Genomic DNA, 23,458 nt, shown 5'->3' on the forward strand with positions numbered 1-23,458 from the left:
TGGCATCACAGACTCAATGGATATGGGTTTGGGTGGACTCCAGGAGTTGGTGATGGATGGAGAGGCCTGGAGTGCTGTGGTTCATGGGGTCGCAAAGAGTAGGACACGACTGAACAACTGAACTGAACTGAAGGAGACATGATTAGAATATAAAAAGATTTTATTTAACATCAAAAAGGATTCTGGGTCTAGATGAATTCCACTAAGTTCTCCTTTCTTTCAGGAAACAGATGATTTTGAAAGTATTCTACAACATGGAAACATTTTAAAACATCTCTACACCTAAGTGAGATCTCTACACCTAAGTCTACACAACTGAGTGACTGAACTGAACTGATAACTGCTGGGTTGTAACATTTACTTATGTTCAACTTCAGAAGACAGAGGCAATTTTTTTAAAGTTTTACAAACTTTGGCTCCCAAACCTGACTCCCACCAGCTGTGAATACGTATCCAGTTTATTCTATATCTTTCCTAGTATTAATCTGAAAATATGTGATAAACTTTAGCCCATTTTGGTGGCTGTATAGTGGTATCTCACTGTATCTTGTGATTTTAATGTTCCTTTCCCTAAAGACTGATTTTTATATGTTTTTTGGCCTTTTGTATATCCTCTGGGGAAACATCTGTTCATTTTTTGACCATTTAGAAATTATTTTGCCTCTCCTTTTGCTATCATTTTTCAGGATCTTGTGTATATTTGCATTATTACATATTATTACATTTGTGTTATTACATGTAAGTACTAGGTGGCTTTTATTATCATTTTAAACATCATTTAATGATCCTAAATCTCTCCATATATTAGTAGAGTGGCTAGTCAGAGTACATTAAAACAACACCACTGATAATTTCACCAAAAACATAAACTACCTGGGAATAAATCTAACTAAGCTATACAAGATCTATTCACCAGATAACAATAAACCAGTAGTGAGAGAAATTTTAAAACATCTAAATAAACAAAACCATATGCCACAGTCACAGTATACAGGAATGCAATGTTCTTAAGGTGTCAATATTAATATTATATTATATTCATTGGAAGAACTGATGCTGAAGCTGAAGCTTCAGTACTTTGGCCACCTGATGGGAAGAACTGACTCATTGGAAAAGACCCTGGTGATGGGAAAGATTCAAGGCAGGAGGAGAAGGGGACGACAGAGGATGAGATGGTTGGATGGCATTACTGACTCGATGAACATGAGTTTCAGCAAGCTCTGGGAGCTGGTGATGGTCAGGGAAGCCTGGCATGCTACAGCCTATGGGATCACAAAGAGTTGACAAGACTGAGTGACTGAACTGAACTGAGCTGAAGGTGCCATATCCCCTCAATTGATGCATAGATTCAGTGCAATCAACATTTGAAATGAATAAGTTTTTTCACATGTATGAGGTTGTAATCAATTGATTATAAAGTTTTTATGGAAACATAAAGAGCTAAGGATATCAAAGGTAATCTGAAAGATACAAATAGAAGTTAATACTGTCTGTGCATGCTAAGTTGCTTCAGTCATGTCCGACTCTTTGTAACACAATGAACTGTAGCCCCCCAAGCCCCTCTGTCCGTGGAATTTTCTAGGCAAGATACTGGAGTGGGTTGCAGTACCCTTCTCTAGGGGATCTTCCAGACCAGGGATTGAACTTGCATCTGTGTCTCCTGCATTGGCAGGTAGGTTCTTTATCATTAGTGCCACCTGGGAAGCCCTAATATTAAGTCTGCTGCTGCTGCTGTTGCTAAGTCGCTTCAGTCATGTCCGACTCTGTGCGACCCCATAGACGGCAGCCCACTAGGCTCCTCTGTCCCTGGGATTCTCCAGGCAAGAACACTGGAGTGGGTTGCCATTTCCTTCTCCAATGCATGAAAGTGAAAAGTGAAAGTGAAGTCGCTCAGTAGTGCCCGACTCTTAGCGACCCCATGGACTGCAGCCCACCAGGCTCCTCCGTCCATGGGATTTTCCAGGCAAGAGTACTGGAGAGGGGTGCCATTGCCTTCTCTGAATATTAAGAATATTAAGTCTACCAAGACTTAATATATAGTCAGAGTATTTAAGACAATGTATTATTGGCATAAGGATAGACAGGTAGACTAATGGAACAGAACAGTGAGTCCAGAAACAGCTACATATATAATTCACCCTTGACTGATGACAAAACTGGCGCTACAGTGCAGCTGGGAAAAGAATGTCCTTTCAATAAATGGAACTGCTTATCTAAATGAGTGCATGCTTTTTTGAACTTTCTTTCTACTTGGCAATGTACGTTAGCAGTCTTTCTATATCAACACTTCCAAATCTAACTCATTTTGAATGACTGCATAATAGTTCATTATATAAATATATATAAATCTTAACTAGTTCACCCATTCCCATGACTGACATTTAGCTTGTTTCCAATTTTTTTTTTTTTTTTGGTGGACACTCCTGTAAATATAACTATAGATAACAAACATTCTAGAAATAGAATGCTAAAGCAAAGTGTGTGTGAATTTAAAGTTACTGACATATCTCCCTCCAAAGAGGCCACAGCTACATAACTCTTATCAAGAGTTTATGAAAGTACCCAGATTGTAACATAAATGATAGATGTTCCATATTTGTTCCACTTTTACTCTTCATGACTCATAAAGGACTTTGTGAACAAATTTAATCACATTAACCACTGATAGCTTAGAATGAAAGTAATGCTGCCTCTGTAGAGATTAAAGGAAGGGCTGACAGAGCAAAAGGGGTGAACTGCTCTGTGAATGCATGTAAAATGGTCTTGGCGCATGGGCAGTAAAAGCACAGAAACACTGCTTCTGAAAGAAGGGCACAGGAGTAGTTGGCAGTCTTGGGCTCAGTAGAGAAAGCTAACTCCTCAAGAGACAAGATACTGCCTGCAAGGAAAGTGTCCTCAGTTTCTACAGTGTTTGTATTGTAGCCAAATGCAAGAAACTGAGTAAGCTGTCATGTCATCATGGAATTCTGTAGTTTTGAATATTGTGGGGTATTTAAATAAATGAGTCAACTGCTGGGGTATGGACATCTCATTAAAGACTTTCATTGGAATGGTATCTTTTTAAACTGAGTTGAACTTTTACTACACCCAACAATTCAGCTAGTGCTGTCTTTCTTGAAAAAATAGATTTCTTTTCCTCAAATTTTACAAATTTTCCTCCCATCTTTTGGAGTTCATTTCAAGCCCTATTTTCTCCTGGAATACTCCCTTGAAACTCCATTCCATCCTGCAGAAGTTTCTTACAATTCTTGCATAGCATTCTTTCATTATTTTATACCTAATTACATCATGCATCCACACTGAGTTTCCCAAAATTTACTGTGTGAGAAGGATGAGATGGGAACTTTCCTTGCACTTTTACTGGCCATAGTTACTCTCTAATTAATAATTAAATTAAAATTAAAAATTCATTAATTTTAAATTAATTAAAATGCATTAATATCTCCATTTTCTCACACTGGAGGACAGAGTTCCAGTGATATTATATGCCTTGCTTGGTCACTCACTTACTAGAGTGGCACTCTCGGATTCAGACTCAAGCAAATTTTATTTAGAAGTTGCTCTCACAATATCTTCCCAAAGACTTCTTTTTATGTTATCTGGTGTGGTAGAAACTGTACCTCATTCCTGCCGATACTTGAGTCTGTGATGTCAGTACTACCAAGACCACCAAAGTGGAAAGGGGCTTCAGGGATTGAAAATTTAGAGTTCCAATTCTAACTGTGCTACTTTGAACACCAGTCTCTTCTTCATTTGAGAAAAGCATACAAAATCTATGCAGCTTCCAAAAGGTGCAGTCTGTATGTAGTCCATACAGAAGTAGTATAACAGTGCTCAAGTTGAGTTTTAGAGAAAAAAAGTCTGCGTTTCAATTCAGGAACTGCCACTTCTGAGCCATGCTAATTTCAGCAAGTTATTTAATTTCTCTAAGTCATACATCTTCATTGGCAAAATGGGCTTAACAATTACCATCTCATTAGATCATTAGATGGATTAAATGAGATTATATATGTAAATTTTAGGATATTGCTGGCCCATTGTAAGTTCTATACAAAACTATCACTTATACTCACTGGATGAATAGCAAATAAGGATCCATGTGACAACACCACTAATAATTCTGCATAAACATAGAAACTGCTGCTGCTGCTGCTAAATCACTTCAGTCGTGTCCGACTCTGTGCGACCCCATAGACGGCAGCCCACCAGGCTCCCCTGTCCCTGGGATTCTCCAGGCAAGAACACTGAAGTGGGTTGCCATTTCTTCTCCAATGCATGAAAGTGAAAAATGAAAGTGAAGTCGCTCAGTTGTGACCGACTCAGCAACCCCATGGACTGCAGCCTACCAGGCTCCTCCATCCATGGGATTTTCCAGGCAAGAGTACTGGAGTGGGTTGCCATTGCCTTTAAGTCAAAGCAAAAAAGTTTGGAAAAGAGAACAATATTATTTTAATTTCCTTTAGTCTTAGTGTCCAATACTTAGTAGGTCCAGGGTCAGAGTACTAACTAGACTGTGATTATAAGTCATGGCTATGCACAGAAAAATATTATTGAAAATTTATAAGGAAAAATTATCTTTATCTGGATTGACTATAATTTTATCATATAATGTTATCTCATTAGCAATTACCATCTCACTGGATCATTAGATGGATTAGATGAGATTATATTTTAATGTTACTTGCTTTAGTTTTATCCTAAGTAGTAAGTAATTATAAATTATAAGTAGTAAGAAATATTCAGACAAATCATAGAGTTAAAGAAATTCTCTGAGCCATAAAGGCAGATTTTAAGAATTCTGTGTGTTTGCTGAGATAATAAAAACATGAAAAAAAAACCTTATTTCTCACTATTGTCTACATTTAAGCAATGAAAATAAAGCTATCCTGATCTACAACCAGTAGAACTGACTCAAGTAACAATGAGGAACATAGACTTTACTTCTCTGGATGAGAATTTTTTGTTTTTGTTTAAATTTATTTGGCTGTACCAGGTCTTAATTGCAGCATGTGAAGTCTTTGTTACAGTGTATGGGATCCAGTTCCCTGACTAGGGGTTGAACCCAGGACATCCTTGCATTGGGAGTTCAGTCTTAGCTCCTAGACCACCAGAGAAGTTCCTTGGGGAGAATGTTTAAAACAGTTTTCAAGAAAATATATTATTTTAAAATGAGATCTTGTATCAACATGTGTTCTAACATTATTTGCAACTGAAGTTAGCAGAGACTTTGCACATGACATGATACTGTGGATGTGGATTTACAGGGAGGAAATATGCTAATATTTTCTAAGTTCTCCTAAACATTGGAAATATCTAAAGGATGCAGAATCAACTGAGGCAAACTTCATCCCAAAAGCTTACATACTTGTTTGCAAGAACCTCATTTGAATGCTGGCTTATCAAGTCAAGCACAGTTATTTTAGAAAGAAAAACAAAAAACAAACAAAAAAAAGGACAGCAGGAGTTAAATTTGATGTTCATTAACATGAAGGGAAATTTCTTGCCCCATTTAACTAATATCTTAGTTGGTACAGTGTGACAAACAAATTTTAGTTGTTAAAATCTATTATACCTGCTTTAAATTGCATTTCCTGATAGCCAGAGGATCCATAGTTGGTTAAATTCAATTTAGGTTGCCAGGGGCTCTTAATGGGTAGGTTTTTCTATTTATTCTCTTAATTGTTCTCTATCTGAATTATCAGCTGATGATGAAATCTTATTTGTACCACATTCCCACATAATCAGAAGGTCTAAATAATTTTTCCTCTTCAGGATAATGATATGGAACTAAAAGCCCATAAAAATCTTTAGGGATAGCTTTTGTAGTTGTTGTTTTTATAGGGGCTTCCCTGGTGGCTATAAGGTACCACATTCATTTTCAAAATAAATGATTCTATTTGGGCTTCAACAGCATTAAAACAATATGGAAATAATAAACAAACTGAAAGTCATACTTGCTAAAGCACATCATAGCTCACGCTTAGTCGCTCAGTCATGTCCGATTCTTTGTAACCCCATGGACTCTAGCCTGCCAGGTTCCTCTGTCTATGGGATTCTCCAGGCAAAAATCCTGGAGTGGGTTGCCATGCCCTCCTCCAGGGGATCTTCCCAACCCAGGGATTGAACCCAAGTCTCCTGCATTGCAGGAGGATTCTTTACCACTAAGCCACTGGGGAAGTCTAATAAATACATAAATGTGTGTTGATTGACTATCAGAGTGTACTTCTAGCATCAGGGTGCCTTTTGAAACTCTTACAATGCAAATTGTCCTTTCCTGAGTATGGTTTTATAGCTAATGTGTCATATGTATGACATGACATTGATACTCCGTTCTTTAGTTACTGTGTTTATGATATATTGGCCACAGTAAAACACAACGAATTGGAAAGGAAAATCTATACCTATCATTTCCAGCAGAGGTCTCTAGAGAGCAACTAAAATTATGGAAATGGATATATGCTCAGAAATTTAAATAGAAAATTTAACTCTTCAGCTTTATGTGATTCCTTTCTTTTCATACACGCCCCCTTCTCTTTTGATGTCTGTACTCCTTCATCAGATAAAAGGCTGTCTAAAAAACTGATCAGAAGTAGACACAAGAGAACAGGTTAATCCCAAGTGCACCGGTGTAATGTGTCACAAAACAGACAATGTAATTATCTCAGCAGCCTGTTTAACCAGCTAATTCAGCAGCTTTGCATACCAGCGGTGAGCTCATCTGTTCACTATATTACCAGTCAGGATGTTTTCTACCAAGATCACTACACTTTTATAAAAGCTTGTAAATGTCGGAGGATTGAGTGTTTTCTTAAATGTGGTATAACAGCTTTTTGCAGTCTTTTATTTATAGGGAGATAACAGACTAACAAAGAAAAGAAAATGCAGATTAGTGCCACACAATACATTAAAAAAAAAAAATGAAGTAAATGATATAAATCTCCATACATGTTCATTTAACATGAAATACCCTCTCTTTACTTGGAATCTCTGGAGAAATGCTAAACAACTTAAGAGAAATGTGATTTTGATGGCAAAGATTTATAAGCCTGGTTTTGTTTTTTTTAGAAGGAAATGTATTTGCTCTAGATCCAGTCTGCATTTTGCTAATACTAGCGCTCTTTGGGGGAGCTGGTGTGGGCTTTAGAGTCAAACTGACTTGGACCTGAATTCTGGTTCTTCAACTTTTTCATCTCCTGATCTCAGGCAAGTTAGACCCATAGTTTCCTGATCTTCAAAATGTGAATAATACTTACATTTTACATGGTTATCAAGGGGCTTAAATCACACATCAGGGAAATGCTAGGCACAAAGAGATAACTAAAATGGTAACTATAACATGCTGCACACATGCATATATACATATATATATATATATATATATATATATACACACACATACACACACACACATACATAGCACACAAATCAGAGAAGGCGATGGCACCCCACTCCAGCACTCTTGCCTGGAAAATCCCATGGACGGAGGAGCCTGGTGGGCTGCTGTCTATGGGGTCGCACAGAGTCGGACACGACTGAAGCGACTTAGCAGCAGCAGCAGCAGCACACAAATAGGTATGTGTGTATATATGTATAAAGCTTAGCAAAAAAATTTCATTAACCAAAACCTCAGTAAGCATTCATGTGTTATCCCAAGTCTTTTCCTTAAAATGACTAGTTATTGTCCACAATGCTAACACCACATAATATGCAGGCTCAGCAATCAGCACAGTACCTCATGTGCTCAACAATATTTGTTGAATAAAATGAACATAACAAACTAAGAGAAGAAAGACACTGAAGAATATACAAAAATATTCAACAATATTGACAATATTTTAAAGTGATCTACTTCTGGGAATCCCTGGTGGTTCAGTTGTTAGGATTCAGAGCTTTCACTGCTGAGGGCCCAGGTTCAATTCCTGGTTGGGGGAACCAAGAATCCACAAGCCACGCACTCAGTCCTTCAGTCGTGTCCGATTCTTGTGCCCCCATGGACTGTATCCTGCCAGGCTCCGTGGGATTTCCCAGGCAAAAGTACTGGAGTGGGTTGCCATTTCTTCCTCCAAAGGATCTTCCCAAGCCAGGGATTGAACCCAAGTCTCCTGAATTGGCAGGCAGATTCTTTACCACTGCTCGTCCCAGAGAAGCCAAACAAGCCATGCCGTGTGTTTAGAAACAATCTATTTTGCTGTTCCATATTTTCAGCTAATTAAAATTTTACACCAAAGAACAGCAAGTTTTGTGTCTAACAGCTTAGATGTAGGTTATAGGTTATACCTTAATGTTATATGTCTTATCATCTAGGGTTTCCCTAGTGGCTCAATGGTAAAGAATCTGGCTGCAATGCAAGCGACCTGGGTTCAATCTCTGGGTCAGAAAGATCTCCTGGAGGAGGGCATGGCAACCCACTCCAGTGATCTTGCCTAGAGAATCCCATGGACAGAGAAGCCTGGTCAGTTGCAATGCGCAGTGTCTCACAGAGTCAGACATGACTGAAGCAACTGAGCAGCAGCAGGAATCTTATCATCTAACACAGTTAAATGACAACTGCTGCAGGAGAGTCAAAGTCTTAAATCATAATTAAAATAGTCTTGAAGGTGAGGCAGAGATAAAGGAAGGTTTTGATTTATACTAAAGACTATGGAAGTGTTTATTACACTAAAAAAAAAAAAAAAAAACTAGAAAACATCAATGAATTACTACTGAGGTGCAAAAGGCCCACAGAGAAGGCATGGAAAAGCTACATGGTCAGGGAGGTCACCAGGAAATAGACTTAATGAGCTAGCCAACCACTACCTTCCAAAGTCTCACAGCATGGAAGCCTCAGGTCTTCAACTATAAAGTCAGAGGACACAAGAACCACAAAGTCTCCCTGCCTTTGGTTTCTGTTTGACTCCCTCAGAGACTGTTCTTCACACATCAGCTAAAATAAAAATTGAGTTTTGTAGCTGTCCCCCTTTAAGTTCTCCTGCAAATCCTGCTATGATTGACTCCATCTACCTCTCTCAATTTATTTCGAAATATCTTATTTCAAATCTCTCGACTGAGACCATATTGGCACCATTTTCATTTTCTTTTCTTTTCTTTTTTTTTTTTTTTTCACAAAAGCCTGGGGCATTTTTATCCACCATTAACTGTCTGTAGGGCTCTTCTCCTCAGGCTGTTGCAAGGCTTACTTCCTCACTCCATTTCCCCAAGCCTTGGTTCAAATGTTAACTCCTTACAAAGGCCTTACAGACCACCCTTCCTAAAAGAGCAATTCCTATCATCCTCTGTCTTTTAATGATGCTCTGTTGTACTTCATAGCACTCATCTGGACCTCATTTTATGTTATTTATTTGGTTATGTGTTTACCATCTCTCAGCCCCATTAGAATATTAGTTCAGTAAGTCCAGAAATTTATTTCATTCACCGATCTATCCCCAGAGCCTAGAACGATCACCAGTACACAGCAGTTACATGGTACATATGTTTGTCAAATAAATGCTGGGAAAGGAGTCAGTAACTGAAAGTCTGTGTTTCCACAACCTTTTGTTCATTCTAGTTTCATATTGTGGACTTCCCTTGTGGCTCAGATGGTAAAGAATCTGCTTGCAATGCTGGAGACCTGGGTTTGATCCCTGGATCAGGAAGATCCTCTGGAGAAAGAAATGGCCACTCACTTCAGTATTCTTGCCTGGAAAATCCCATGGACAGAGGAGCCTGGTGGGCTACAGTCCATGGGGTCTCAAAGAGTCAGACACAACTGAACAACTAACATGTCCATTTTCTTTCAGTTTCATATTGTACAATAATTGTGAATTTCCGCATTCCAGTGCCACTGTTATTCCGGTTGTTCCTTAAGTTGGATAAAACCTACATTTTAGTTCCACTTTGACCATACTGTCTGGAACATGTGGCACCTGAGAAATTAGCTAATAAATAGAAATTTTTAAAAATTATCAAAAAAGACTATTAAAACTATTGAAATATTTTTAAAATTGATGACCATACTTCCAAAAGAAATTAAATACATCAAGATAATACTTCTTGGTGATAATTTTGAAATATATGCAAATATCAGATCATTATATTGTATACCTGAAACTGATGGCATATGTCAATTTTACCCCAATTAAAAAGAAAATAAAATAGGGATAAAAATAATTCTGTGATATCAAATGTGGTCCAATCATAAATATCCCTCTATCTCAGTCATTAATAAAAAGTGCCAAACTTTGTGATTTTACTCTGTGGAATTCTCCTGGCTGGGTTTCATTATACCACTCCTAGCTTATTGAGGCAAAGAATTGTTAAGCATCCTCCCCAGAGTCACACAGCTAGTAAGTGCCTAGTCACTTGAATTCTGGTTATAAAATAGCTTTCTCTCAAAGGCTTTTAATATCTACTCCTCAGACAGATCTTCTGATATTTAAAATATTTTATCCATTTCCTTTTATCATTAATACCTATTTCCTACTTCTCTGTTCTAACAATCAAGTTAATAATCACTCAATTAAGAGCTTAAATGATGCAAAGCTTCAGTAAGGTTTGGATGCACACTCTTAAAATATACTAAACAATAAATGTGTATTTCTCCCAAAAAGCAGGGCAAGGGGTTAATGAAGGTTAATGCTGTGCTTGGGTGGTAGAATTTAAATTTCTAAGAGGTTCCTAAGCTTATCTAACTGAAGAAAAAATGTTGCCATTTTTTTCATAAAACCTGCCTTTGAAGCACTTCTATGAGTTATGAATTTCTCTTCTATGGAGAATGAGTGATATAGCTGGAATCTAATTTGTTCCAACTCACATATGTATTTTGTAACTCCATATCACCCTTTGAAATCAATAGGCAGTTAACACTGAGAAGATGTATTTAGGTTTGAAAGAAGATAAAAATTGGATTGTGAGGCTATTCCTTGTATGGGATCCTGTTACTATATTTTCATATGGTACCAGATCTAACAACTTAACTTGTTTTTTAGACTCATTGCCCAATATTAAGCTCCTATATAATCTACTCTTACTCTGTAGGCAATATTAACTTGCATGTGTTAAAAAGAGCTATTAGTTTCTTACTGAGTATTTTAATGCCTTTGGCAAAGACAAAGAATCAGTAGTGACTGTGTATGCTCAAATTAATAGTCCCTCAGAACCTTTAATTTTTAAAGTTTTCTTGATATTTCTTTTGTTATCAGATAATTTATATAGTTCTATTCAGAAAGCTCATTAGTTTGAGGCACTTTTACTTACATATTTATTCATTTACTCAAAAATATTTATTGACAGTCTAATAGGTTCTGTGATTAGTCGTGAAGTCTTGTCTAACTCTTTGTGACCCCATGGACTGACTGTAGCCCGCCAGGCTCCTCTGTCCATGGGGTTTCCCAGGCAACCCCATGGAGTGGGTTGTCGTTTCCTTCTCCAGAGGGTCTCACTGACCCGGGGATTAAACTTGTGTCTCCTGCACTGGCAGGCAGGTTCTTTACCCACTGAGTCACCTGGGAAATCCCCATTTATTCATTTACTCAAAAATATTTATTGACCACCTAATAGGTTCTGTGATTACATTAGGAGTACAGTGGTGGGAAAAATATACACAGAATGAAAGATAATGTGTAAAGGCATCTTTGAATATCATTAGAATTATAAAAGTAAATGAATAGTCACTACTTGTTGGTGTGTGTGACACACAGGGCAGGTCCTGTCATTGAAGAAGACGATACAATGCTTTGAAGGTTACATTAAATCTCTCCTTAAACCAGTGTGTCATTTAAATACATATATAATACATGTGTATATATATACAAAATATAAACTAGCTATTCTAATATTTGAACATGCAAATTATAAATATATAGGTTGCTCAACATTTTACTAGTTTACTGACACGTATTTATTTCTCTGTGTTTGTGTTCAGTCTCTCAGTCATGTCCAACACTTTGCAACCCCGTGGACCATAGCCTGCCAGGCTCTTCTGTTCATGGAAATTTTCCAGGCAAGAATACTGGAATGGATTGCCATTTCTTACTCCAGGGGATCTTTTCAACCCAGGAATCGAACCCACTTCTTGTGCATCTCCTAAATTGGCAGGTGGCTTTTTATCACTAGCGCCACCTGGGATTTCTATGGAGTCTTCAAAAAACCAAATTGTTCTTATCATTTGTTCATGGTTTAGATGTCTTTGGGATGCAAGATAGAGAACTGGGTTAATTTTTAAATGCAAAGTCCTGGTATTCCATGCAGAGAGAACAATATGAGATGAGGCAGGGGGTCTGTGTGCCCAGGACAGCAGTTAATCCCTTTCAGTTAGGGCATAATGTAGTGCAGAATAACAATAATGCTGAAAAGGCAGTTTGGCAGGAGTGTTGAAAGCTGCACTTGGCAAGTCAAGAATTTGACAGTTCTTAGGTAGGGGAGTAACATGATCAGAACTGGGCTCTTAAAAGATTAATCCGACAATGTGGTAGAGAATATATTGGGAGAGTGGGGCAGATGAGAAGAAGAGAGGCAGAAGGAGGACATATATGTCAACCCCAGTGAAGACTACAGGAGTTAAAGTAAAAATGCAGAGGTGAGAAAAGGTACTGCAGAAAGAGAATCAACAGCCAGCATGGGGCAATATTGGGTTTGGGCTTAGAGAATTCTGCTCATGAAAAAAGGCAACTTGTTCAGAATTCATCTCACTAAAGTTTCTGGTAAAAATGCTTCAATACAAGGGCTTTTAAAGTTTCCTCCTCTAAGACAGTTTCTAGATAAATAGAATTGCCTCTGTAGAATATGTTACTATTTATTAATAATAAAGTATAATAATTGTATGTTCAATTTTATATTTATTAAAGTCATTTTAATAATAAATTGATATTTATTGAGCACTTACCAAATAGTATGGTAAAGATATTACCTCTTACATTCATTATCTATTAATAGCTAAGACCACAACGTATCTACAGCTATTATCCTGTTTTTTCAAGTGAAAAAATTGAAAATCAGAGAAATTAAGCAACTTACTGTTAATTTGCTTAATTTGAGCCAGAATTTGAACTCAGCTCTGCCAGTCTCTGGAACATGAGCACTGAGCCACAGTTACATGTGAAAGAAGAATAATCACTTCATGCTGAAGATCAAAGAAGTTATAGAATTTCTCCTACCTCCTTGTAAAAATGAAATATTCTATATGATGAATGTTTGAGCATCCACCACGTGCCAAACTCTCTTTTAGATGCTTTGACTCAACTCTTAGAAACCGAATTCTTACATGTCAGGAATAAAGGGAAAAAAAAGAATTTTTCATTCTCACTACTTGGGTACTCAAACTCTTTGTGCTGATTAGGGGAAGGGGAAAAGAACTGGATAGAGCTGAAAGGCCCATTGAACAAGGAAAAAAGGCTCTGGGGGGTGGGATGGAAAAGTGAGTGAGGACTAAGAATTGAGTTTGTAGGGAAAAAGCTTAAGGCTTTGCAGGAAAAGAGGAGAGATGAAGCCATTTATGGTGCTGGAGAAGAGGAATTCTGGGAAAGAGGAGATGCTGTGCTACGTAATCCCATCTTTAATGTTCTCAAGAAATACTTAGAAAATATATTCCCCACAAGACACCAAGAATTAGAATGTTTACAGTAGCATTATTTTATAAGAACAGAAATGAGAAATTCAAATGTCTATTGACTGGTGAATGAACAAACAAGTTGTTGTATTTCTGCACAATAAAGAGGAATGGGAATCTGACACATACAATAAAGGGGATGAACCTCAGAAATATGTTGAGCAGACAATCCAGACACACAAAAAAATACATACATATGATTCCACTTTCACAGAGCATAAAATCAGGCAATAAAATGGATTCTCCTAGATATCATGTAAAGCAATAGAGGCAAAACACAGAAGCATGTACACCCATGATTCCTTAGAAATTGGGATAATGGTTACCTTTTAGGAAATGATGATTATTAGAAAGGAGCACAAAGGTGGCTTTTGGGGTGTTAACTGAGGTTCTATTTCTTGATCAGATGAAAATATATGGGATATGTGTATATTAATATATATTATATATGCCATTGAAATATGAAGAAAAAAATGCTCACATTAAATTTCAAGACTTTGGGGGATTGGTTTTTGTTAACTATGGATGCCTTACCATGCTAACCAGGATACACTTAGACAAATCAACTTGCTCAGTTCACTTGCTAAATCATGTCCAACTCTGCAACCCCATGGACTGCAGCACATCAGGTTTCCCTGTCCATCACCAACTCCCTGAGCTTGCTCAAACTCATGTTCATCGAGTTGGACTTGAAAAATATGTCCAACTTGCTACATACCTGCTAAACTTGTTACATATCTGCTAAAGTATGTATCATGACCATTCTGAGATATGGTCCTATTTAATTTACTTCTAATAATCGTTAAAGAACCAAAGTTTAAGAATAAATAAATTCCTTTTTCTTTGTAGATCAGAGTCAAAAATATTCCTATAATAATATTATCACTTATTCAATTTCTGAAATCTTTTTTCAAAGAGGGTGGCAATGAGGTAGAGGCATACCTAGCAGAGAGGAGGTTAAATTTAATCTGCATGGAATATGCAACAACAGTTAGAATCATCTACCATAATGGAAATTCAAAGATTAAAATAATCTACCTAGGAGAAAAAGGAATGGGGTGGAAGTGAGAAATCAGGGATTAAGAATGAAAAATTTAGAAAAAGCTTCGGCTCAGAGGTAACCTCCACCCACCTCTCTGTGTCTAAATTCTGTAATTACCTACAGTCAACTCCCCCACTCTCCAAACTCTAGTATTAAGTGTTTCCATATTTAGAAGGTACATGAGAAACATTAGCTTCATAGCTCACTAGTGAAAAATCAAAATTTCTTCTGATCTTCCTTCATATTTCAGGAACTATTTTTTTTAATTTTTTTGTTTTGTATCCGATTTTCCCTGAAACCAACAATTTCCACTATGCTCACATTCTCCCATATCTACCGTAATCAATGGATTCCTAAACTGGGATCTATAACAACGTTTTGAAAAAAGGAATGTAAGAGAAAAACTCTGACAGATTATGACATCTTTATTATTAAACATCATATCCTGCTTGAGTTTTTCCTCTGAATTGAATGCCAAGTGTCAGACCCATTTTTAGACTTGGATTCCTGTATAATTCCTTGGATAATGTATCCTAACATTACTCTCATTTTTGGATACTGTCTTGACCTCCAATATACTCAGTTTTGTTCACACAGCTGTTGGTCAGTTACAACTTCCTTCTTTAAGACTCCAGAACACCTCTGAGCCTACTCTGTTTTTAATAATTCATTTCCCAAACCAATGTCAGATTCAACTCTCCTGCTGAGAGTTCACTTCACTGCTGAGTCACCAGGAAAACGAGAAAGGCCAGGCTAGAATGTGAGGACCAGACTACTGGGATGTGAGGGCAAGTGTGGAATACAAGAGATCATGTCGTTCATACAGACAGAGGCCATGGGTACTATGAATTCATTCAAGAAAAAACTGAGTTGGTATCTAAGGTCTTAGATCCATTCAAAAAAGTTACATATAAAGCAAGGGTAGACTATGAAATGAGATGCAAGTTAATCATGATGAAACAAGCTAAGGGTGGTCAGAGATCCCAATTAAAATAGTGATGGGCAGGATAAGCTACTGAATAGATTCTGGGTCAAGAAACCTAAAAATCATTTTAGAATGGTATAAACAAAGAGACTAAACAAGAATAAGTAGAATATGTGAATGATCCTAGAGCAAGAATAGGGTACCCCCTATTCTGGTTATAAATGTACTTCTTGATTTAAGAAAACTTGGTTCCTTTTTTCCAATAATTTTAACAGGTAGAAAGCTGCAGACTTTTATGTAATACTCATCATTAACTTTCATAAACATATTGTACCCAAATATACAATATATTTGGGCTTCCCAGGTGGTGTGGTGATAAAGAATCTGCCTGCCAATGTAGGAGACCCAAGAGATATGGGTTAGATCCCTGGGTCAGGAAGGTCCCTTGGAGTAGGAAATGGCAATCTGCTCTAGTATTCTTGCTTGGAAAATTCCATGGACAAAGAAACTTGGAGGCCTATGTTTCAAGGGATCTCAAAGAGCAGGACACAACCGAGCGCAGAACACATAAAATGTATTTGCCTTATTGCCTTATTGATACCTTTTTTCCCTAAAGTATGTGAACTTCTGTGTATATATTGTTTGCTCATTCAGAAATTATACATAATTCAATGTGAACTGAATAATAATTATTCTATAACAAAGAACTTTGTCTAGCTAAATTTTATACATAATTTCTCATACAAGATGTTAAACACCATCTGCCAAATTATATATATATATACACACACATAAAATATATATATGCACACATAAAATATATATTTTATATATATTTTTATATATATGTGTGTGCATATATATGTGTATATATATATTTTATGTGTGTGTATATATATATATATATATATATGTATATATATATAAAATAACATATTGGTGGGCCCAGGAATGAGTAGATAAGGTGGTTAAGGGAAGGGAAATCATTGACTCTAGTTCTGTACCACAGTTATAATGAAGGAAGCAGATTTTTTTTCCCATGTTGGCCAGCCCTGCTTCTACTGAGTATAGTAGACTACCTTGTTTCCTCACTCTACCCTTAATCTCAACTCTTTGTGTACTACCTACTCATATAAGGGCTAATTGTGAAATTGTAGGTAAGACTACATGAGCTCCTCTAAAAAATGTACATACCTAAGCACATTATAAATAATATAATCTCTACAGCCTTGAAATCCTGAAAAGGCCCCAGGCTTGGTTTGGTTTGGCGCCAGGATATATCAAGCTGACAGCCAATGGTCATTGCTTATTTCATTTTTTTTTAACAAAGAGAAGCCTCTGGCACAGGAGGCCTGCGAGTTCCGTCACCACACTACCATAGCAGTTTGCTGCATTCCCACTGATTTAAGCCAGCACTCAAAACGGTAGATACTGGCCACACACATGAGGGCAAATGGCCATTTTCGTCTTGGGAAAAAAAAGGATAGCTTCTCTTCCTTCAAAAAATTTAGTGCTCTCTCTTCATCTGATTTCTATTAACTTAAAATACTCAAAAACTGTTTACCATGATCTAAAATTACAAATACATTCCAATAAGGCACAGAAATGGTCAGTATATGAGAAGTTGTTCAACATCACTAATATCATAGAAATGCAAATCAAAACCACAATGAGATATCACTTTACACCTGTTAGAATGGCTATTATCAAAAAGACAGGAGATATCAAATCTTGTCAAGGGTGTGGAAAAAAGGGAACCCTTGTACACTGATGGTGAGAATGTAAATTTGTATGGGTATTTTGGGGTTTCCCAGGTGTCACTAGTGGTAAAGAATCCACCTGCCAATGCAGGAGGCACAGGTTTAATCCCTGGGTGGGGACTATCCCCTGGAGTAGGAAATGGCAACCCACTCTAGCACTCTTACCTAGAGAATCCCATGGCCCCAGGAGCCTGGCGGGCTGCAGTCCATGGGGGGTGCAAAGAGTTGGACACAACCTTGCACAGCACACAACACAGCATATGGACATTAGGGAAAGAGTGTGGACGCTCTTCAAAATATTAAAAATAGATCCACTATATGATTCAGCAATCTGGCATCTGGTTATCCATCCAAAGAAAGTGAAATCAATTTCTCAGGGAGATATCTGCATTCCCATGTTTACTGCTTCATAATTCACAAAACTAAGATTTGGAAACAATATAAGTGTCTTTGTATAGATTAATGGATAAAGAAAATGGGACATGCACAGAGTGGAATATTATTTAGCCATAAAAAGAAAGGAAATTCCTACAGAAAAACAACATGGATGAGTGTGGAGGACATCTGTTGTTATTTCAATTATCTGCCAGACAGAGAAAGACACATACTGTATGATCTCACTTAAACAGACAGGAGAAATATATATTTATTTTGAATCTAAAAAAAGTCTAACTCATGGAACCAAAGATTAGAATGATGGTTGCCCGGGATGGGGAAAATGGAGAAATGTTGGTCAAAGGGCACAGACTTTCAACATAAGATGAATAAATTATGAATATCTAATGTGCAGCACGGAAACTATAGTTAATAATACTATATGTTGTCCTTGACATTTGCTGAGAGAGTAAATCATAACTGTATTCATCAAACATACAAAAAAAGGAAAATATGTGAGGTAATGGATGTCTTAATTAACTTGAATATGGTAATCATTTCACAATGTAAACATGTTAAATCATTACACTGTAAACCCTGAGCAAATTACAAATGCATATTAATAGTTCATTTTCTCTATCAATATTAAGTAAAAGACATATTTTTTAAAAAGTGCATTTAGTTGCCAAGATATGGAAGCAACCCGAATATCTATCATGTCTGACTTTTGCGACTCCATGGAGTATAGCCCACCAGGCTTCTATGTTCATGGAATTCTCCAGGCAAAAATACTGGAGTGGGTAGCTTACCCCTTCTCCATGGGATCTTCCTGACCCAGGAATCAAACCAGCATATCCTGCATTGCAGGTGGATTCTTTACCAGTTGAGCTACCAGGGAAGTCCATTTTCTCTATCAATATTAAGTAAAAAATATATTTTTCAAAAAGTCCATTTAGTTGCCAAGATATGGAAGCAACCTAAATGTCCATCAACAGACAGAGGTATAAAGAAGATGCAGTATATATTACAATAGAATGCTACTCAGCCACAAAAAAGAATAAAGTGTTGCCATCTGCAATGACATGGGTGGACTTGGAGGACATTATGCTAAATGAAATAAGTCATTCAGAGAAAGATAAATACTGTATTATATCACTTATATGTGGAAGTTAAAATATACAACAAACTAGTGAATATAACAAAAAGAGAAGCAGGCTCACAGACACAGAGAACAAATTAGTGGTTACCAGGGGAAAGGGAAGGGAAGAAGGGGCAATACAGGAGTAGGGAAGTGGGGGTTACAATCTACTGGGTAGAAGACAGGCTTGAGGATGTACTATACAACAGAGCTAACATTTTGTAATAACTATAAATGGAAAATCACCATGAAAATTATATAAAAATTTTAAGTGGATGAGAATTAGAAACCCCAGAAACACTAAATACTATGGGACAAGCTAAGGAAGAGGAACCCAGAAAGCTCAAAAAGCACAGAGAAAGAATGATCACAGAATATTTTTTTCCCCAAGAAGAGTATATTAATTCTAGCAGAGGGAACTTGCTCAATAAAGAAATTGAATATAAAAAGGCCCCAAAGTGACTGTTGGCACTGACAATTAGGACGATGTTAATTTTCTTCATAAAGCAGCTTTGGAAGAGTGGAGAAAGGCAGTTAAGTTACGTTGTACTGATGTACAAATAGAGAGGATCTAGATTCCAGACTGAAATGGGAGTGAAGGCTGTCAGGAAAGTGACAGGGGGCAGCCAAAGAGAAGAATTCTAGGAAAATCTGGTCAAGAAAGGCTTTTTTTTTTTTTTTTTTTAATTTGGAGAAAGAAGTACGTTCATTGCCTAAACAAAAGGAGCCAGTAGAAGAAAATGGATTAGAGACATAATTGAGAGAGATGAGTGCTAGGTCCATTTTGCATCCTACCTATGTGTTCAGCTATCACCTAGATTCTGGTATTAACTCTTTGTCCAAGTAAGTCTTGCTGATTTTTGCTATTTTCTGGTACAGACCCTAGTTCCTGGGCTCTGGTTTTATACCTTGTGATCAAGCCCTTAACTTTAGCCCAAATTCATACAAATTATTCTCCGATCTTAAGTTCCCACCTGGATTAATTTCCAAGAAGCCCTGTTCTATCTAGAAATCAGATTTTTCACTTTATGCTCCACTTTCTTCTCAGGTAGGGTACATATGCTTATAACTGCCCATCTCACAGCCATTTCCCTATCCCCTTCTTCTTAGTTAATACAGCCCCAATTCTACTCATGTGATTGTTAAGGGATATGATAACATATGTGCTAAGGGAGGCTGAGCCCCTTGCCACCCCAGGAAGAGGATTTTTACTTAGCAAAGTTATGTTTTTTTTCAAAGGGGATATGTCAAAATTCTCATCTGTGGCTGCTCTTCTAGGAAAGGAGAAGCACTGGAAGAGATTTCAGCTTTCTCTGCTTGAAATGGCTATGTCTACACAGAATACCTGGCATGTGGACACATCCAGTGATGATGAAAAAGCAAGAGAGGACTGCTAAGCTAAAGAGGGAGAAAACCTGGGTCAGTGGAATACTGCTGAGCCTCTGAATTCACTACACCCAGAATTGCTTGTCTTTACTCTTCCTGTTATATGAGATAATTTGCTTTCTTGGATCCATTTTAGTGGAGTTTCTGTTTCTTTAAACCAGAAGTATTCTAAGTGGCATGTTGCAGAAGTAAAGAAAAAACTGATTTCATTGAGGACATACCACATATCAAATATTTTATATGCATTATTTAATTTTTATAACAACTGTGTGAGGTTCATATTTGCTTCCCATATAAAGATGTGTGTGTGTTGTGTGTGTGTGTGTGTGTGTGTATGCTCAGTCGTGTCTGACTCTTTGCAACCCTCATGGACTGTAGCCCACCAGGCTTCTCTGTCCATGGAATTTTCCAGGTCAGAATACTGGAATAGGTTGCCATTTCCTACTCCAGGGGATCTTTCCAATCCAAGGATCAAACCTGCGCCTCTTGTGTCTCCCGCATTGAACATGAATTCTATATCACTAGCACCACCATCACAGATGGGTCTGACTCAAAAGGCTGCATTTCCCCAGTAAATTGGAAGTCCTGACACAAAAGTCTAGTATGTATCATTAAGTGTTGCTTCTCAACTTCCCTGATACCTGTTTCCTGATTCAAACTTTTCTCCTGTAAATATCAAGCTCTGCAGTGGTGTATGGGGCTATGAACATAGAGAAATAAAACTGTTTGTTCAATCCTTGGCACATTTATTAGCTGGGTAAATTAAGACAGATTACTCAATTCCTAGATTCTGTATTATTGTCGGTAGAAGACAATAACAGTACCTACCACCAAAAGGTTGCTGTAAGTATTAAACTAGATAATATCTATATAACATTTAGTAAATACGGCTGTATATTGTCACCCTGCTTATTTAACTTATATGTAGAGTACATCATGAGAAACGCTGGACTGGAAGAAACACAAGCTGGAATTAAGATTGCCAGGAGAAATATCAATAACCTCAGATATGCAGATGACACCACCCTTATGGCAGAAAGTGAAGAGGAACTAAAAAGCCTCTTGATGAAAGTGAAAGTGGAGAGTGAAAAAGTTGGCTTAAAGCTCAACATTCAGAAAACGAAGATCATGGCATCCGGTCCCATCACTTCATGGGAAATAGATGGGGAAACGGTGGAAACAGTTTCAGACTTTATTTTTCTGGGCTCCAAAATCACTGCAGATGGTGATTGTAGCCATGAAATTAAAAGACGCTTACTCCTTGGAAGGAAAGTTATGACCAACCTAGATAGCATATTCAAAAGCAGAGACATTACTTTGCCAACAAAGGTCCGTCTAGTCAAGGCTATGGTTTTTCCTGTGGTCATGTATGGATGTGAGAGTTGGACTGTGAAGAAGGCTGAGCGCCGAAGAATTGATGCTTTTGAAGTGTGGTGTTGGAGAAGACTCTTGAGAGTCCCTTGGACTGCAAGGAGATCCAACCAGTCCATTCTGAAGGAGATCAGCCCTGGGATTTCTTTGGAAGGAATGATGCTAAAGCTGAAACTCCAGTACTTTGGCCACCTCATGCGAAGAGTTGACTCATTGGAAAAGACTCTGATGCTGGGAGGGATTGGAGGCAAGAGGAGAAGGGGACGACAGAGGATGAGATGGCTGGATGGCATCACTGACTCGATGGACGTGAGTCTCAGTGAACTCTGGGAGTTAGTGATGGACAGGGAGGCCTGGCGTGCTGTGATTCATGGGGTCGCAAAGAGTCGGAAACGACTGAGCAACTGATCTGATCTGAATACCCATTTAGTCATGTATCAATTGTGTCTTTATTTGTATTAACACTGCTACTGCAAAATACACAATTTTTAAAAGCCACATAATAGAATTTTAGAACTTTAAAAGACTGCAGAGATGAAATTCTGTGATATCTCTGCCATTGAGAGGTTATATTAACTTAATTTAAAAACTAGCTCAGGGTAAAATATACAAATGATTTTTATGAGTTAAATATTGCAACATAGCTACTTGGAGGACGTAAGAACCCATCTAGTTAAAATTTAACAACATGATGATCTTCACTTCATTTTACCGTATCTCGTTGACAACTTTGTAGTGTTGTATAGTTGAAGGAGCACTGAGCTTGGAATCAAACTAAGAAGCTGGGTTCAAGCTCCTTCTCTATTATTTATGAGGTCTGTAACTTTGTGCAAGTCATTTACCGTCTCTAAATCTCAGTGTCTTTATCTTCAAAATGGGGGTGATGATTTAACCCTTTGCTTGTCTCCCAAGATGATTCTGAGAATCAAAGAGTCTGCAGGAGACTTTTATACATTGACATGTGCAGTATATATGTAAGGGAAATACAAATTTCAGGGAGCACAAATGGTGAGAACTTCAGATGCTGCATTCTGTAATATGTTGTTTAAGTTTTTACCCTTGGGATATTTGTTCATTACTTATTCTGAAGCGTCAGCAGACTTTCTGAAACCACACAGAACTAACACAGCACAGGACCACAGACGACTGTAGGTTCAACCAGACCTATGGAGGAGGATGATCTTTGAAGATTTTCCATCTATACAGCTGCTCTCACTTTGCTTGCTGTAGCTGATAGAATCAAGCTACAGGCATAGCATGTGATACTTGGTTTACGAGTCAAGGTTGGCAATCACTCAGTCAAGAAACCACTCAATCACTCTGTCTAGAAAACAAATGGATTAGAAAGGAAAAACCAAGATGACTCAGACTCAATTCTGAAAGTGTTTTTAATGCGGCATTGATTCAGCCCCTACTGAATATTACTAAAAAATTAATAATAATAATATTGGCAATATGCTTTGAGGAGTCTCTTCCAGACAACTGTGACATTTGAGGAACACTTGGAACACTGCATACAAAATTCTATAAATAATTGCATCATCCTTGTCTGTGATTATTTTTCTCATTCCAAGGACCTTGAATAAATGAGCTATTTTCCAGGAATGTCAGAAAGTTCTAGAAATCAGTAAACTGGGAACTACTACTCACAATCTATTATTGCTATTTTCAGTTAGTATAAAAGTCAGGAATCCCTCTTTCTCATGGAAACTATGCTTTAAATCCTGGTTAGATTCTTAGACTGTTCCAAAACTTAACAGCAAACTCAGTGTGAGGCAAAAAATGGGAAGGGACTGCTCAGAAAGCTAAGGAAATCATTGGCAGCACTGACAATGGAAACTATTGTTATTCAGTCGCTAAGTAGTGCCTGACTCTTTGT

General features: G+C 37.4%; 1 long non-coding RNA gene across 1 annotated transcript in view; it reads left to right on the forward strand.

Annotated features, from left to right (window-relative positions):
- The window catches only part of LOC123328572, a 36,465-nt gene extending 16,131 nt beyond the window's left edge, over positions 1-20,334 (forward strand). Inside the window, exon 2 of the long non-coding RNA XR_006543490.1 lies at positions 20,101-20,334. This is a non-coding gene — a long non-coding RNA (uncharacterized LOC123328572). The remainder of the gene's footprint in view (positions 1-20,100) is intronic.
- Positions 20,335-23,458: the final 3,124 nt, after the last annotated feature.

Source organism: Bubalus bubalis, chromosome 2, assembly GCF_019923935.1.
Source record: "Bubalus bubalis isolate 160015118507 breed Murrah chromosome 2, NDDB_SH_1, whole genome shotgun sequence".
NCBI classification, from domain to species: domain Eukaryota; kingdom Metazoa; phylum Chordata; class Mammalia; order Artiodactyla; family Bovidae; genus Bubalus; species Bubalus bubalis.